At 37.5% G+C, this 15710-nt stretch overlaps 1 protein-coding gene across 26 annotated transcripts in view; it reads left to right on the top strand.

Moving 5' to 3' along the window:
* Positions 1 to 4698: 4698 nt before the first annotated feature.
* Positions 4699 to 15710, top strand: part of rims2a (regulating synaptic membrane exocytosis 2a) — a 192865-nt gene continuing 181853 nt past the window's right edge. For 6 of the 26 annotated variants that reach the window (XM_038275113.1, XM_038275110.1, XM_038275111.1 and 3 more), the window contains exon 1: positions 4702 to 4799. The gene's annotated coding sequence lies outside the window, so the exon portion shown is untranslated. Of the gene's footprint in view, positions 4800 to 15710 lie in introns of all 26 variants that reach the window. The other 20 variants (XM_038275132.1, XM_038275124.1, XM_038275122.1 and 17 more) reach the window with 13 other exon arrangements.

The raw sequence follows: 15710 nt of genomic DNA, 5'->3' as shown, positions 1-15710 counted from the left end.
TCCATCCATCCATCCATCCATCCATCCATCCATCCATCCATCCATCCATCCATCCATCCATCCATCCATCCATCCATTTTCTTACACGCTTGCTGGTGCCTATCTCCAGCAGTCAATGGGCGAGAGGCAGGCTACACCCTGGACACGTCGCCAGTCCATCGCAGGGCAACACAGAGACACACAGGACAAACAACCATTCATGTTGGGACTACCTCTTGCTCCGTCTCTGACGTCTGGACTCGGAGCAGAATCAGTCCTGCTGTGACACTACAAAAATGCTACATTTTTTGGATAACGTTTATCCAGTATTTGTAGGCTTATCTTCATATAACTGGTAAATATTAAAATAGTTTAAGAAAATCTAACAAAAATTTACTCTTCTTCCAAAATTCATGTATTACATTAAAAAAAGGTTTAATTTTACTTCAGAAATTCTATTTCTTACAGAAGCTTAAAAATTCTAATTAGAAATTATTACAAATACTCTAATAGTTTACTACACCAAAAAGTCATTTTTATCAGTGTCATGCCAGGTCATAACTCTTCCTACTTGGTACCCTTTAGATAGACGGTGAGTGTTGCTGACTAGGATCACTGCACAAACAAGTCAGTATTGGAAATCTCTTACATGTTGTTCCAAAAAAAAAGAAAACAAGAAAGTTAAAACCACCTTTGTGGTTTTGACTTTGGACACTTTGAACTTTGTTTCCAAGTTTTTTTAATTCAAAATGTCAGGAATAGCTTTGAGTTTTTATACAGTAGCCCATCAAAACCTTGTTTTTATTTTGAAAACATGCAAACTGAAAAGGGATAAAGGGGTCCACCCCCTTGGGATGGGGGTCATTTGGCTTCTTTTGTTAGCCTGCAATGCCCCATACCCATCTAAGTGTCTGAAAGGTGGGTCGTTAAAGGGAATTGTTGGCCTGGCTGAATAGACGAAGTCCTCCGCTCTCCTGTACACGGGGTGGGGCTTCAATGATAGCGGGAAGGGATTAACTCAATTGCTGCATTGCAAGTTTTTGGAGGCTTCCTTCACGCCCCTCTCAAACCACCTATTTTCTTTGGTTCTCAAAAGAATGTCCTTTGTCCATAAGGTATAGATATACCGCAGATGTACCGAGTCTTGTCCCAAGGAGGTCGCTCTTCTGTGTTGGGCCATACTTATGTGGAGAGGTTGTTTGGTTTCTCCAATATAAAGATCAGGGCAATCCTCACTGCATTAACCTGCATACACCACTCTGCTCATATTCAGTCTGAGGGTTTTGTCCTAAGGATGCACTAGCCTCTAAGGGTCTTGTTTTGTTTTTGCATTTAACCTTCTCACAGTTATGTTCTGCTGTATGTCTTCTGGATTTCCTTGCTGATTTGACAAACGTCCAGTTTGGGTATCCGCAGGTTTGAAGAGCATCTTTGATGTATTTCTGTTCGTTGTGCTTCCCTTCTGTTTTTGTAGCGACATGTTCAGCATGATGTAACTCAGCACGATGCAACTCAATCCTATTCCTGACATTTTGAATTGAAAAAGTTTCCTGGATGGGAAGCGAAACGTCTTCAAACTTGGAAACAATGTCTAGTGGATTGTTTTGAATTTTGAATTTGAATTTGAATTTTGAATTTGAATTTGAATTTTTTTGGGAGTTACTATAAACTGGATGACTGAGAATCTTCACCAGCTCTTACATGTTGATGTTTCACTAAAGTCCCTTAAAATTTAAGTAAGTTTGGCCTTTTTTGGGAGACCAATCGTCTTTTTTTTTTAATTCTCAATAAGAGTCAGCCCTCTTGAATCATGAATATCTGTTTATTTAGCATCTTTTATAATCATTAATTTATGTGTGTTTAGTATGTTACTAAAACTTTTATTACTTTTGTTTAAGATATTAAAAATACTTTTTTAATTGCAAAATTTACCAAAAAAAAAAAAAAAAAAACTAAAACAAGCCATCTAAACTTAAGTGAACAGCATCAATGTCCTCAGGTTGAATGAGCTAATCAGATTTCGTCTCTTGATGACGATATGTCTTGCCTTAAAGAAGATTGTTAAGAGGATCTACTGTTGTCAAGAATTTTAAGCATTTCATCAAATGTTTAAAACCCTTTTCCAAGGCAATGGAACTGGGTTAGAACTCAGCAGCTGCCATTTTAGCTAACTCATCATGGATTCTCTGCTGTTTGGCTGGGTCATCAGATTAATATAAACTGATTATTTGGTTTGAGCTGCAGGAGGATGGGTTATGCATTTATATCTGGGGATTGCAATAAATTTTTGTTTGTGAGACGAGACACAGCAGGATCAGTAGAGAGTGAGGTGGCATGGTCTCTTATTTGCTCCTTGGACAATTTGGATATGTCTATGCAGTTATGTGGTGAAACCTGCAAGCCAGAGATGGGTAGAGTATCAAAAAATTGGACTTAAGTACAAGTAGCACTACTTCACTATATTTTCACTCATGTAAAAGTAAAAAGCAGCCATCCAAAAAAATTACTTAAGCAGGAGTAACAGGTATTTGATGAAAAAGCTACTCAAATATCAAGTAACTAATTGAATATAAAAAAAAATATATGTCAAGTTACAGAATAGATAAAGATTTATGCAAAATCTGATGTTATAAAGGGTCACATTTCAAGAAAGGAATATATAGAATACAGTAAATACATAATAACAATTTTCAGCAGGAAGAAACATTTTTCAAAATTTGTTGTTTTGTTGTTGTTGTTTCAAAACTTTTCAAGTCAATTACTGCATGGTCCTTAAAAAGCTTAAAATAAAGTAAGTTAAATTTCTAGTAACAGGGTACAGTAAAGTGTTTACTGCACGTTTGTTTGACCTTTAAATGACACAGTAAATGTAAAATAGGAACAAACCAAATAAGTCTGAGTAGAAAAAAGACTCACATACGTAAGGATAAACTGTACATGCGTGTGTCCCTGTGTTTTTATTTAAAAGTTGTCCATTATTGGGTGAAACTACAACTTTTAAGTAAAAGTAAAAAGATACAATGCATTAAAACTACCCCTCAAAGTAATCTTAAAAAAAAAAAGTTACCTAGTTAAATGTATCTTGTTACTACCAACTTGTACTGCTTCCAGTGAAAGCAGCCTGGCTTTTTGTTCCCAATGTTATCATTATAATTAAAAGTCATAATCAGCAGCCAGGTGTTGCTTCTTAATATCAATTTAGTATCAAACATCTTGTTTTTCTTAATTGAACCTCCAGTTCTATTAAAAGTTCCACTAAACAGAAAAATCACCAAATACTTTGATATTTTAGATCATAATAAAGTAGCCACATAGTTACTTATTAGTTTGATTGTGCAGTAAAATAGTTACTAGTGTTGCGCTGATGCCATTTTTTTGGCCCCGATACCTGGCTGTGCAGTATCGGCTGATACCGATACCATACCAATACCATCTCTTTGAAATTGATGTGTGTGTGTGTGTGTGTGTGTATATATGAAGAACTGCATACTACTTGGATGTAAAATAATTGCCATCATGGCTTTGTCAAGCTGCTGCCTACCTTTTATGAAGCAGGAAAAAGACTAAAACAAAGTGAATCCAGTAGAACTTTTCTACCTGGAATGGGTGACAATAGTTGAATAAACTTTTGTCTCTCAAAATGGTATCGTTGCCCTATTCATTGGTACTCGCCGGTACCGATACCACCATTTTAGTGCTGGATCGGGGCCATGCCCGATACTGGTATCGGTATCGGTGCAACACTACTAGTTACTCAGTAACTTTTTTGAGATACTGTTACTAATTAATAAATATCCTTTTTTAAAATAATGTTTCAAACACTGCTAAGCAGCAACATGACATATAATCGTTTTTTTCCTTTTTCACACACGTTTCTAGCATGATTGTTTATTTTTGTTTTGTTTCTTTTTTAACTTCTGTCAGTGGTGATATTTTTCTCCTTGATCGGATATTCAAACCATATTCAATCACATGCAACGTCTATTCAGTACACACCCTAAAACCTCTGAAAGTAAGTGTTTTTAATCTGGCAAAGTTTACTCTTTTAAAGTTGAAGCAAGGCAGCGTTTTCTTTCTTTCTTTCTTTCTTTCTTTCTTTCTTTCTTTCTTTCTTTCTTTCTTTCTTTCTTTCTTTCTTTCTTTCTTTCTTTCTTTCTTTCTTTCTTTCTTTCTTTCTTTCTTTCTTTCTTTCTTTCTTTCTTTCTTTCTTTCTTTCTTTCTTTCTTTCTTTCTTTCTTTCTTTCTTTCTTTCTTTCTTTCTTTCTTTCTTTCTTTCTTTCTTTCGGAAAATGAGATTTAACAGCACAGACTGACTCCGTAATCGTGCTAAACGTTTCTGTGATGAAATGACACGGCGGCAGACTGCGTTCCGCCGCCAAACGCGTTTGCATGCCTGTGTTGGAGTGAGAGGACTGAGTGGAGACACGTCCGCTACAACAGGGGCTGTTATCAAATCCCGCAAAGCTGTTGGGCTTCCAGCAGCACAGAGACACTGAGCTGTGCACTCGCGTTTTGTACCGGGACCTACCGGCTTGGACGTTTAGATTCAGATTTATTGAACTTTTTTTTTTTTTTGTCATCCCATAACATTTACCCCTGACCTAGACGCGCTTTAACGCAGAAAAAAATGCAGCTTTTAGTCTGATCGATTGTAGTTTAACCTTCCGTAACAGGAAGAAGGCGACGGGAGCTGTCCGCGGTCCTGAAGGTCGGAGCGGCTCCTTCTCTGGAAGCGGGAGCTGCAGGGGCTGCAGGAGCAAGGACCTATAAACAGCGATCTTTCTGCGCAGACATAGTCCCTTCCATCAGTGCTACAATGGGTAAGATCAGTGAACATCGCGCCCTTTTAATTCTCATATTCGACCATTTCAGCTTTTTTTTCGAGGGGGTTTGTACTGTTATTTTCTTTAAGTAAATCTGCCCGTCAAAAAACGTTCAATTATAACAGCTGTTGCCTTTTTCTTTCTTATTGCGGTTATTTTAAGCTGTAGAAACCACCTACTGCACTGTGTGCGCGTGTGTTATGTCAGAGAGCAGGCGTCGTCTATCAAAATAAAAAAAAATGTTAGGTTTATTTAGGTCATAGAGAGACTCTGGGATGTAGCTCTGACAGACAGCCATTTCTCTGGATTTTTACAGTAATCTGATTGTTTTCCTTGTATTGCTGAACATCAAAGGAACATAAATATTAATGGAGTCTATTATTATTACAGACGCGCTTCCTAAAATTAGAACTCATTAAAATGTAATTCGCCATGTGCACGCTGTTGTCGGGGCATGTGAAAACAAGCACTTGTCATTCTTAATTGTTTCTTAAAGCTTATGCTTTTTATTTTCTCTTAAATGGGCACATAATTCATGATATATGCGGTGTCAGTAGATGATGAAGGTGGTCCATTGCATTTTTTTCTTTTTTTGCCCATTCATGATCGTCCCGTCTCTTTAAATGATTATGGACTTGAGAGTTTCATTCATTGCCTGCCTGGCTGATTAGAATGCTTGTCACTGCGACCTATCACGCTCATGTAGCCCCCCCCTCCCTCCTAAGCCTGGGTAACAATTTGCTCGGGTGTGTGCTAGACTGGCGTTTTTATGCTGGACACAGTCCAGGCTAGGATGGTCAGAGGAACCCTCCACCTACAGAACAATGAGCGTGTAATATGTTCTTCAGTTCACCCTAGTTCAGGTAAAGGAGAGTATCAGCAATGCAACATGATACCTGTGACATGCCATTTACTGGTCTATGAATAATGCATTCAACGCCTACTTTTCTCTTGACTTTATAAAAATCACCTTCTTAGATTTTATTTAAAATTAAAGTGATTGATTTAAAAATAAGTAGGTGGTTTAACTTTGAAGCTTGCATTTAGCTGAAAATGCTGATATTGCTGAAAGCTTCCTGCTGATTCATTCTAAAAGCTGGGTTAAATGAGGTTGTAATGCAGTTTAATGGCCACAAGAGGGAACTCTTCGTTATCACATGCTCTAATTTTAGAGTTAAGAGGAGATATTAATTACATTTAAACACTTTTGAATGGAATCTCGTCTGACCATTGCAGAAGGGGTAATTTTTAAAACTATTATTTATGATACATATTTGCAGCAAAATAAACACCCATCCCTATAAATTTAAATCAATAAGAAAATGTGTCGGATGAGCTGTACAGTATATAGCACATTATATTGAATGATGAGATTCTATTACCTTGAATGTAGCCCATCTCTCCATCATAAATCACCTTCATTCTTGCAACAGCCATCTTCATAAGCACAAATGTAAACTTAGAAGATGAGTTTTGCTAGTGTCCTCCAAAACCACAGCTGAATCTGATGAGATACCATTTGATAGGAAATTATTTATTGATTTCAGTGGCCTACTGTTTGTTTCTCTTATTTCACTGCCTCAGTAAACATTCCTCAGCACTGAAGATAGATTATATTTTCCCCTGCTGCTCACAGCAGGAAGAGGAACTCGTTTTTATTTATTTATTTATTTATTTATTTTAAAGTGCAGTTAAAATGACAATGAAATTAGCGACTACACAGAGAGAAAGGGGCCCGTCCACAAACCAGAGCCACCAACATTTAAGCTGACGGGAAGTGAGTTCCTGTGTGTCAGGAGAATCTTAAACAGAATGGCTTTAACGAATGTATACATAACGAGAGCCAGCTACAGCCTCTTAATTTATGTGTCTGTGTCAGTGAGGGCACAGTGCATGGTTCTGTTGTGTTTTATTATGGACAGGAGCAATCATAATTTAGTGTTTGGGCTGAGCTCAACCTGTGTCTGGGTTTTATCCCTGCCTGACCTGCCGGCTGTGCTTTGTGGATAGCCTTCAGTGCAGGAAGCGAGATAAGATGTTTCTGCTTCAGTCGGTTTTGGTGAAATATTGTAGAGGATTTACTGTAAGGTCATTTTAAATGTATCTAGAGTCATATTACTCCACCTTAAATCACATGTTGTTACACTCTTTTTGAGAGAATACCAGGCAGGAATAAATAGTTTTTATAGATTAAACAAATTTTCTGTTTATATAGTAGACGTAGCTTTTGTTTCACCATTGCAAGTGTTGGGCTTTTGCGGTTAAGAGTAATGTCAGTCCATCAGTCCGCTTTTTGTTCTTGAATGTACCCTAATCTGCTTTGCAGTTATTATGTTCTTTTAATGAAGGAATGGTATAACTTCTACAACTCAGGGGGGTCTGTCCAGTTGGAGTCCAGAGAACATTGCAGATGAGTTATCAGGTTGTATGATAGTTTCCTGTTTGTTTGATTTTAAATGTACACGTTTGTTATGTTTCAACTTTTCATTTTAATGCTATTTGCAGCTTTAATGTGATAAATAGCAGAACACTATACGGATTTAGCTACTGATGCAGGATTTCTGTTCAGTTCAATCTACAGGTGCTGGTCATAAAATTAGAATATCATGAAAAAGTAGATTGATTTCAGTAATTCCATTTAAAAAGTGAAACTTGTATATTATATTCATACATTACATACAAACTCATATATTTCAGATGTTTATTTTGTTTAATTTTGATGATTACAAATGACAACAAATGAAAATCTCAAATTCATCATATCAGAAAATTAGAATATTACTGAAGACCAATAAAAACAAAGGATTTATAGAAATGTTGGCCAACTGAAAAGTATGAACATGAAAAGTATGAGCATGTACAGCACTCAGTATTTAGTTGGGCCTCCTTTGGCCTGTATTACTGCAGCAATGCGGCGTGGCATGGAGTCGATCAGTCTGTGGCACTGCTCAGGTGTTATGATAGCCCAGGTTGCTCTAATAGTGGCTTTTAGCTCTTCTGAATTGTTGGGTCTGGTGTATTGCATCTTCTTCTTCACAATACCCCATAGATTTTCTATGGGGTTAAGGTCAGGAGAGTTTGCTGGCCAATTAAGAACAGGGATACCATGGTCCTTCAACCAGGTACTGGTAGCTTTGGCACTGTGTGCAGGTGCCAAGTCCTGTTGGAAAATGAAATCTGCATCTCCAAAAAGTTGGTCAGCTGCAGGAAGCATGAAGTGCTCTAAAACTTCCTGGTATGTGGCTGCGTTGACCCTGGACCTCAGAAAACACAATGGACCAACACCAGCAGATGACATGGCACCCCAAACCATCACTGACTGTGGAAACTTTACACTGGACTTCAAGCAACGTGGATGAAGTGCCTCTCTTCTTTTCCTCCAGACTCTGGGACCTTGATTTCCAAAGGAAATGCAAAATTTACTTTCATCAGAGAACATGACTTTGGACCACTCACCAGCAGTCCAGTCCTGTTTCTCTTTAGCCCAGGCAAGACGCTTCTGACGCTGTCTGTGGTTCAAGAGTGGCTTGACACAAGGAATGCGACAGCAGAAACCCATGTCTTTCATACGTCTGTGTGTGGTGGTTCTTGAAGCACTCACTCCAGCTGCAGTCCACTCTTTGTGAATCTCCCCCACATTTTTGAATGGGTTTTGTTTCACAATCCTCTCCAGGGTGCGGTTATCTCTCTTGCTTGTACACTTTTTTCGACCACATCTTTTCCTTCCCTTCGCCTCTCTATTAATGTGCTTGGACACTGAGCTCTGTGAACAGCCAGCCTCTTTAGCGATGACCTTTTGTGTCTTGCCCTCCTTGTGCAAGGTGTCGATGGTCGTCTTTTGGACAACTGTCAAGTCAGCAGTCTTCCCCATGATTGTGTAGCCTATAGAACTAGACTGAAAGACCATTTAAAGGCTTTTGCAGGTGGTTTGAGTTAATTAGCTGATTAGAGTGTGGCACCAGGGGCCATCAATTTTGAACCTTTTCACAATATTCTAATTTTCTGATATGATGAATTTGAGATTTTCATTTGTTGTCATTTGTAATCATCAAAATTAAACAAAATAAACATCTGAAATATATGAGTTTGTATGTAATGTATGAATATAATATACAAGTTTCACTTTTTAAATGGAATTACTGAAATCAATCTACTTTTTCATGATATTCTAATTTTATGACCAGCACCTGTATATGATGCTCTTTCAAATCTTAATTTAGAGAAAAACTTCTATTTTTTGTAATATTCTGTTTACCAACACGATGAGGAAGAGTATTATCAACCTATTTTCTTTACTTTAAAATATTTTTCTAAAGTATACAACCTTTAAAATTTATTTGTATCATTTGACACAAATACCAAATTTTTCTTTTGTACTTAAGTATAATGTAAAACCTGTACTTCTTCACTTTTACTTAATGAAACTTGAAAAATTAAATAAAAAAAAATTAAATTAGAAACAATGTTTGTATAATTTTTAGCGCTGAAACAATTAATTGGAATAATAGATTTTTGAAATAATCGTCAACTAATTTAGTAATTGATTAGTCATTAACTCGAGTATAGAGAATCTAAACATGCCTTTAGCTGACAGAGCGACCCACTTAAAGCAATAATTAAGGCAAGATTGTAAAAAATATGTCAACATTTTGCATTTAAAGAAAATGTGCCGTTGCAGAATACAAACTTCTGAAAGTACTTTAAATATGAAATTAGTACATACTGTTCAATAAATGATAAGTGTTTTTAATCAAGAGTCATTTTCATTTGAATGGAGACATCCATGTTTGTCAAAGAACACTACTGCCACCTACCGGTTTGTGACGTCACGGTGTGGTATCGGCTGTTGATCAAGTCCCGGTGCTGTATCTGATGTTTGTCCCAACGCAGTATTATCCAAGTCATCTTGAAAACATTCTTCTTCCAAATGTTGCCTACATATTACATGTTTTTTTTCTCCGGCCAGAAGTTCGATGGCAAATCCTCCCTCTTTAAGTTGGCAATTGAACAACAAACTGGATAGGATTGGTGAATCGGAAAGGTGAAATAACAAATGTTCTTTTCAGTTTTACCCGATGTATCACAACATCCAACTGCCATGCACATTGTCAGTTTAACTATACAGGTGCTGGTCATAAAATTAGAATATCATGAAAAAGTAGATTGATTTCAGTAATTCCATTTAAAAAGTGAAACTTGTATATTATATTCATACATTACATACAAACTCATATATTTCAGATGTTTATTTTGTTTAATTTTGATGATTACAAATGACAACAAATGAAAATCTCAAATTCATCATATCAGAAAATTAGAATATTGTGAAAAGGTTCAAAATTGATGGCCCCTGGTGCCACACTCTAATCAGCTAATTAACTCAAACCACCTGCAAAAGCCTTTAAATGGTCTTTCAGTCTAGTTCTATAGGCTACACAATCATGGGGAAGACTGCTGACTTGACAGTTGTCCAAAAGACGACCATCGACACCTTGCACAAGGAGGGCAAGACACAAAAGGTCATCGCTAAAGAGGCTGGCTGTTCACAGAGCTCAGTGTCCAAGCACATTAATAGAGAGGCGAAGGGAAGGAAAAGATGTGGTCGAAAAAAGTGTACAAGCAAGAGAGATAACCGCACCCTGGAGAGGATTGTGAAACAAAACCCATTCAAAAATGTGGGGGAGATTCACAAAGAGTGGACTGCAGCTGGAGTGAGTGCTTCAAGAACCACCACACACAGACGTATGAAAGACATGGGTTTCTGCTGTCGCATTCCTTGTGTCAAGCCACTCTTGAACCACAGACAGCGTCAGAAGCGTCTTGCCTGGGCTAAAGAGAAACAGGACTGGACTGCTGGTGAGTGGTCCAAAGTCATGTTCTCTGATGAAAGTAAATTTTGCATTTCCTTTGGAAATCAAGGTCCCAGAGTCTGGAGGAAAAGAAGAGAGGCACTTCATCCACGTTGCTTGAAGTCCAGTGTAAAGTTTCCACAGTCAGTGATGGTTTGGGGTGCCATGTCATCTGCTGGTGTTGGTCCATTGTGTTTTCTGAGGTCCAGGGTCAACGCAGCCACATACCAGGAAGTTTTAGAGCACTTCATGCTTCCTGCAGCTGACCAACTTTTTGGAGATGCAGATTTCATTTTCCAACAGGACTTGGCACCTGCACACAGTGCCAAAGCTACCAGTACCTGGTTGAAGGACCATGGTATCCCTGTTCTTAATTGGCCAGCAAACTCTCCTGACCTTAACCCCATAGAAAATCTATGGGGTATTGTGAAGAAGAAGATGCAATACACCAGACCCAACAATTCAGAAGAGCTAAAAGCCACTATTAGAGCAACCTGGGCTATCATAACACCTGAGCAGTGCCACAGACTGATCGACTCCATGCCACGCCGCATTGCTGCAGTAATACAGGCCAAAGGAGGCCCAACTAAATACTGAGTGCTGTACATGCTCATACTTTTCATGTTCATACTTTTCAGTTGGCCAACATTTCTATAAATCCTTTGTTTTTATTGGTCTTCAGTAATATTCAAATTTTCTGATATGATGAATTTGAGATTTTCATTTGTTGTCATTTGTAATCATCAAAATTAAACAAAATAAACATCTGAAATATATGAGTTTGTATGTAATGTATGAATATAATATACAAGTTTCACTTTTTAAATGGAATTACTGAAATCAATCTACTTTTTCATGATATTCTAATTTTATGACCAGCACCTGTAGCTCTGCTGAATTTCAATGGTAAAGTAAAGTGAATTTCCTCTCCACTGTCGCTACAAGCATGCTTAGTGTGAGGGATTGCCTTCGAGTCAATGAGTCGATGCAATCAACTGGTTTTCCTTAGAAAACTTTGAATCAGTTTGACTGGATGATCTGGTGAACTGTAAAGTGCCTTGAGATGATGTGTGTTGTGAATTGGTGCTGTAGAAATAAACTGAATTGAATTGAAGACCTCTGGAAATCTTCAATATTTGTGTCTAGTAGTTCCCATTGATTCTGCTTGTAAAGCGGGGAGAATGGTGCTAGGCTTACCACACCGTGACGTCACTGCGGGAAGATGTCAGGAGTGAGGTGTTACTATATCTGGACAAAAATGGCTGCTCCCCGACTCAGTGATGGCAATGAAAAATATTATTTTTGTTTTTTACTAAATAAGACTAAATTCAATAAATCACTACGAACATATTAGTTTTAGGTATAGATAATGATCCACTGATAATTCCTTGCTGACCGGACTTTTCCTTTAAGATAAAAAAAAATTCTTCTGTCAATCTGCTGTATCCAGAACCCCTCAAGTGGAAACGTTTGAGTTTCACCTGGTTTAATTTCATAAAGTTTTTCTTAAAGAATCTTTGTTTATCTGTTTATTAATTGGTTAATTTAAAAAATAATCGACAGATTTGCAAAATAACCATTAATTGCAGAATTATTTGTGATACACTAGGTATTTCCATGCAAGTTGTCCTAGATTTTCTGTTCCCTACATGTGCGTGATTGTCTAAAGCAGGGTTTTCAAGAACAAAATATCCCACTAATGATGTTGAGGTCTCTAAAAGGCCTGTATCAAATGATAAACTTGGTTTTAAAGGGTTAAGTAAAGCAGCCCAGTCGGTACTTTTACCAGAACATTTTCCCACAAATGTATCTATACTTTTACTTACGTTAAGAACATCAGTATTTTTGACACCTATGCAGGAAAACACGCAGTTTGAAAACATTTTTGAATATTGTGAAAATAGCATCAGTTTCCACTGACCCACATTTCTTCTGATCTTCTCTTTCTTTTATATCTTGTGCAAGGTAAACTTTGCATTGTATTATAACACAGGGCATCTAGGGCAGCATGAGTTTATGCTAATAGACGAATATATCACTGACAACCAGGGCAGGAATGCATGATGCTTAAAATATAATAACCCAACAAATCTTCCATGTGATCACAACATTGCACACATTGATGTTATAATAACAGCATCTGCATAATGTTATACTCCTGAACAAAGGCACCTCTCTTTCTTCCAATCTGATACTGAATTTCTTTTACACGTTTTCAAAAGATAAAAATCTAATCAGATTTTATGGGCTTCCTGTTATACTGTTATGATAGAGCATGCCTCGTATAAGATCTGTGCTTATCCAGGTGCTTCTGAGGTCTTAACCAGACATTTGGTTCACTGCAGAGTTCTTAGTATGACCCCACTTACATGAGGCAGCCATTGCCTCACTGCATGCACTCCTCTGGGATACATAAAAAGCAATTTATAGCCTCCCCGGTTCCATTGTGTGTCAGCACAGTTACAGCACATCTGTAACAGTGATAGCTGGTCATAAATGTCTCCTGTGTCAGTATCATCTTGTACCATGCATGCTGCCTGCTGAGAAAATGTCCGTTTTGTTGAGGTGAAAATGCAGCTGACATTTTTCTCTTATTTCATTGCTTTTTTTTTCTGTATTTGTTTTAGACAAGTGATTCTTTGAAATAATTATTCGTTGTGCATCACTGGAAAAACAACAACAAATAATTAAGAATTTAAGCTTGAATAATTTTTTTTGTGGAAGAATGTGGCGATATGATATGTGGCTTCACTCAGTACTATCTCAATACCAGTGAAGCTATCACCTTATTGTTTTTAAATAATTACTAAAACAAAATTTGGAAAGAAAAAAAAAAGAGATAGATCCAAAGAACCTATCAGTAACCGTGTCTGTTCCAGTGCATATCATCATTAGAATTTCGTTGAGTATTATATCTTCAGTACCGCTGTGCTTCCTTATGTGATGAGGGATCCCCAGAAAAGGTGGAGGTCTGTCTCAGTGCTTTGCCTTTACAGTTTTTGTGATTCATCCTTCCTAGGAGCTCCACAGCTGTGAAGCACCTTTAGGATTGTAAGCAGTATTCCATCTCTGGCCATGAAGTCAGGCAACTGTCTGGTCAGGAACCACTTCAATTCTTCAATTCTTCTTTTTGTCTTACTTCAATGTGTATTTTGTCTGTTAATAGATACTAATAGAATAAAATATAAAAAATGTCCCACAGTTGGCAAATTCAGGTGTGTTTGTGTCCTTCCGACACTTGCAGCTCAGACACCACTTTAAATGAGGTCTATAGAAATAGCATATTGGTTAATTTGGGGTCCAGTCACGTCACTAATAGTAATGGAAGCTTAAAGGAATAGTACACCCAAAACATGATTAGCCTTCATTTTCTACTCACCCCCCATACTGAACAACACTCTGGAGTACTTTTTTGATATCTCAAATGCATCTGGAGATCCGGGAGGCTTCTTGCTGTCTGCTGACATTCAAATAATGGAGGTCTACGGTGCCCGAGACAGAAAGGTCCATAAAAGTCCACAAAAAACGTGTCAATATTCCTCCATACTGCTCGTCCAATGTATTCCAAGTGTCCTGAGTGGGTAGCATCCAGAATTTACTCGAAACGAAGTCATTTAGAATGTTTTTAGAGCATAAACAGTAGTGTATAGGATTTCCTGAAAACGCGCACCTGCGCGATCACGACGCTACGGAAGCCGGCAGACCAAACCAGCGCATTCAGCTCGGCAAAGAACTCATGCTCTTCCTCAACACTGAAGTCCTCAGACATTTTTCTTTCGTTGTTTCTTTCTTTGCACAGGTAAACAGCACATTTCTTCTTCTACGCTTGCATTATCGGCAGAGCAGACGCTGAATGCGCACTTTCATCTGGTTTGGTCTGCCGGCTTCCGTAGCGTCGTGATCGTGCATGTGCGCGCTTTCAGGAAATCCTATACACTACTGTTAATGCTTTAAAAACATTCTAAATGACTTTGTTTCGAGTAAATTCTGGATGCTACCCACTCAGGACACTTGGAATACATTGGACGAGCAGTATGGAGGAATATTGACACGTTTTTTGTGGACTTTTATGGACCTTTCTGCCTCGGGCGCTCGGCACCTCCATTATTTTAATGTCAGCAGACAGCAAGAAGCCTCCCAGATCTCCAGATGCATTTGAGATATCAAAAAAAGTACTCCAGGGTGTTGTTCAGCATGGGGGTGAGTAGAAAATGAAGGCTAATCATGTTTTGGGTGTACTATTCCTTTAACTCATCTCAGCTGGTTTTTCAGCCTTTTGGTCCTATGATATTCTCTTAGTCGATCCATAGAAAAACCTGAATCATGATTCACTCCTGGCTTATAACAAGAAAGCTTTAAAATATCTGAATATGTGAGAGACATCAAAATCCTCTTGTTTTTTTTTTTTGGAAAAGACATTTTTTTCCAGCAACATGTTAACTTGTCATGACATGCAATATTTGATAAAAACACTTAAGTCAAAGGATTCTGTTCAGTTAGCAATAAAAAAAACATGAATTTAATGCATCATTAAATCACAAAACATCTACTGAATGAACTCACAGAAACTAAATATATGCCAACAATTACTTCTCTTTTTAAGGATTGCAAAAGCTGCTGAATGTGTAAAACTTTTCATTATTCATGTCTTTAAGATAAATGTAAGATTTATGCCATCTGTGTTACTACACGGCTTAAATGTCTCTAAGCAATGTTAAAAAGTCATTTTCATCCTGCAGCTGCGATTTGATGTCTTATACATTTATTTATGCTGCAGCTGTGTTTGTATTGAACTTTGCAAAAGTGTTTATGTCATGTTGACTTTATCATGTTTTGTTACATTTCAACCACAAATGTATGGAAGCACATTTCCACCACTTGAAAGTAAAGAAATGGCACGTGGCATGTCATGATTACGAGGTTTGGAAATAATAATTATGATATTAATGTCATAACTGTTAGACACAAAGTCATAATTTAAGCTTTGAAAGTCAAAATTATGCGATTCAGTCAAAATTATCCTACAAATTAAAAATTGAGTTCAAAGTCATAATTATGA

The sequence above is a fragment of the Cyprinodon tularosa genome, unplaced genomic scaffold, assembly GCF_016077235.1.
Source record: "Cyprinodon tularosa strain WSP-4 unplaced genomic scaffold, ASM1607723v1 ctg941, whole genome shotgun sequence".
Classification (NCBI taxonomy): domain Eukaryota; kingdom Metazoa; phylum Chordata; class Actinopteri; order Cyprinodontiformes; family Cyprinodontidae; genus Cyprinodon; species Cyprinodon tularosa.
Note: the sequence above shows the minus strand (reverse complement) of the source record. Positions and strands in the feature narration are given on the sequence as shown.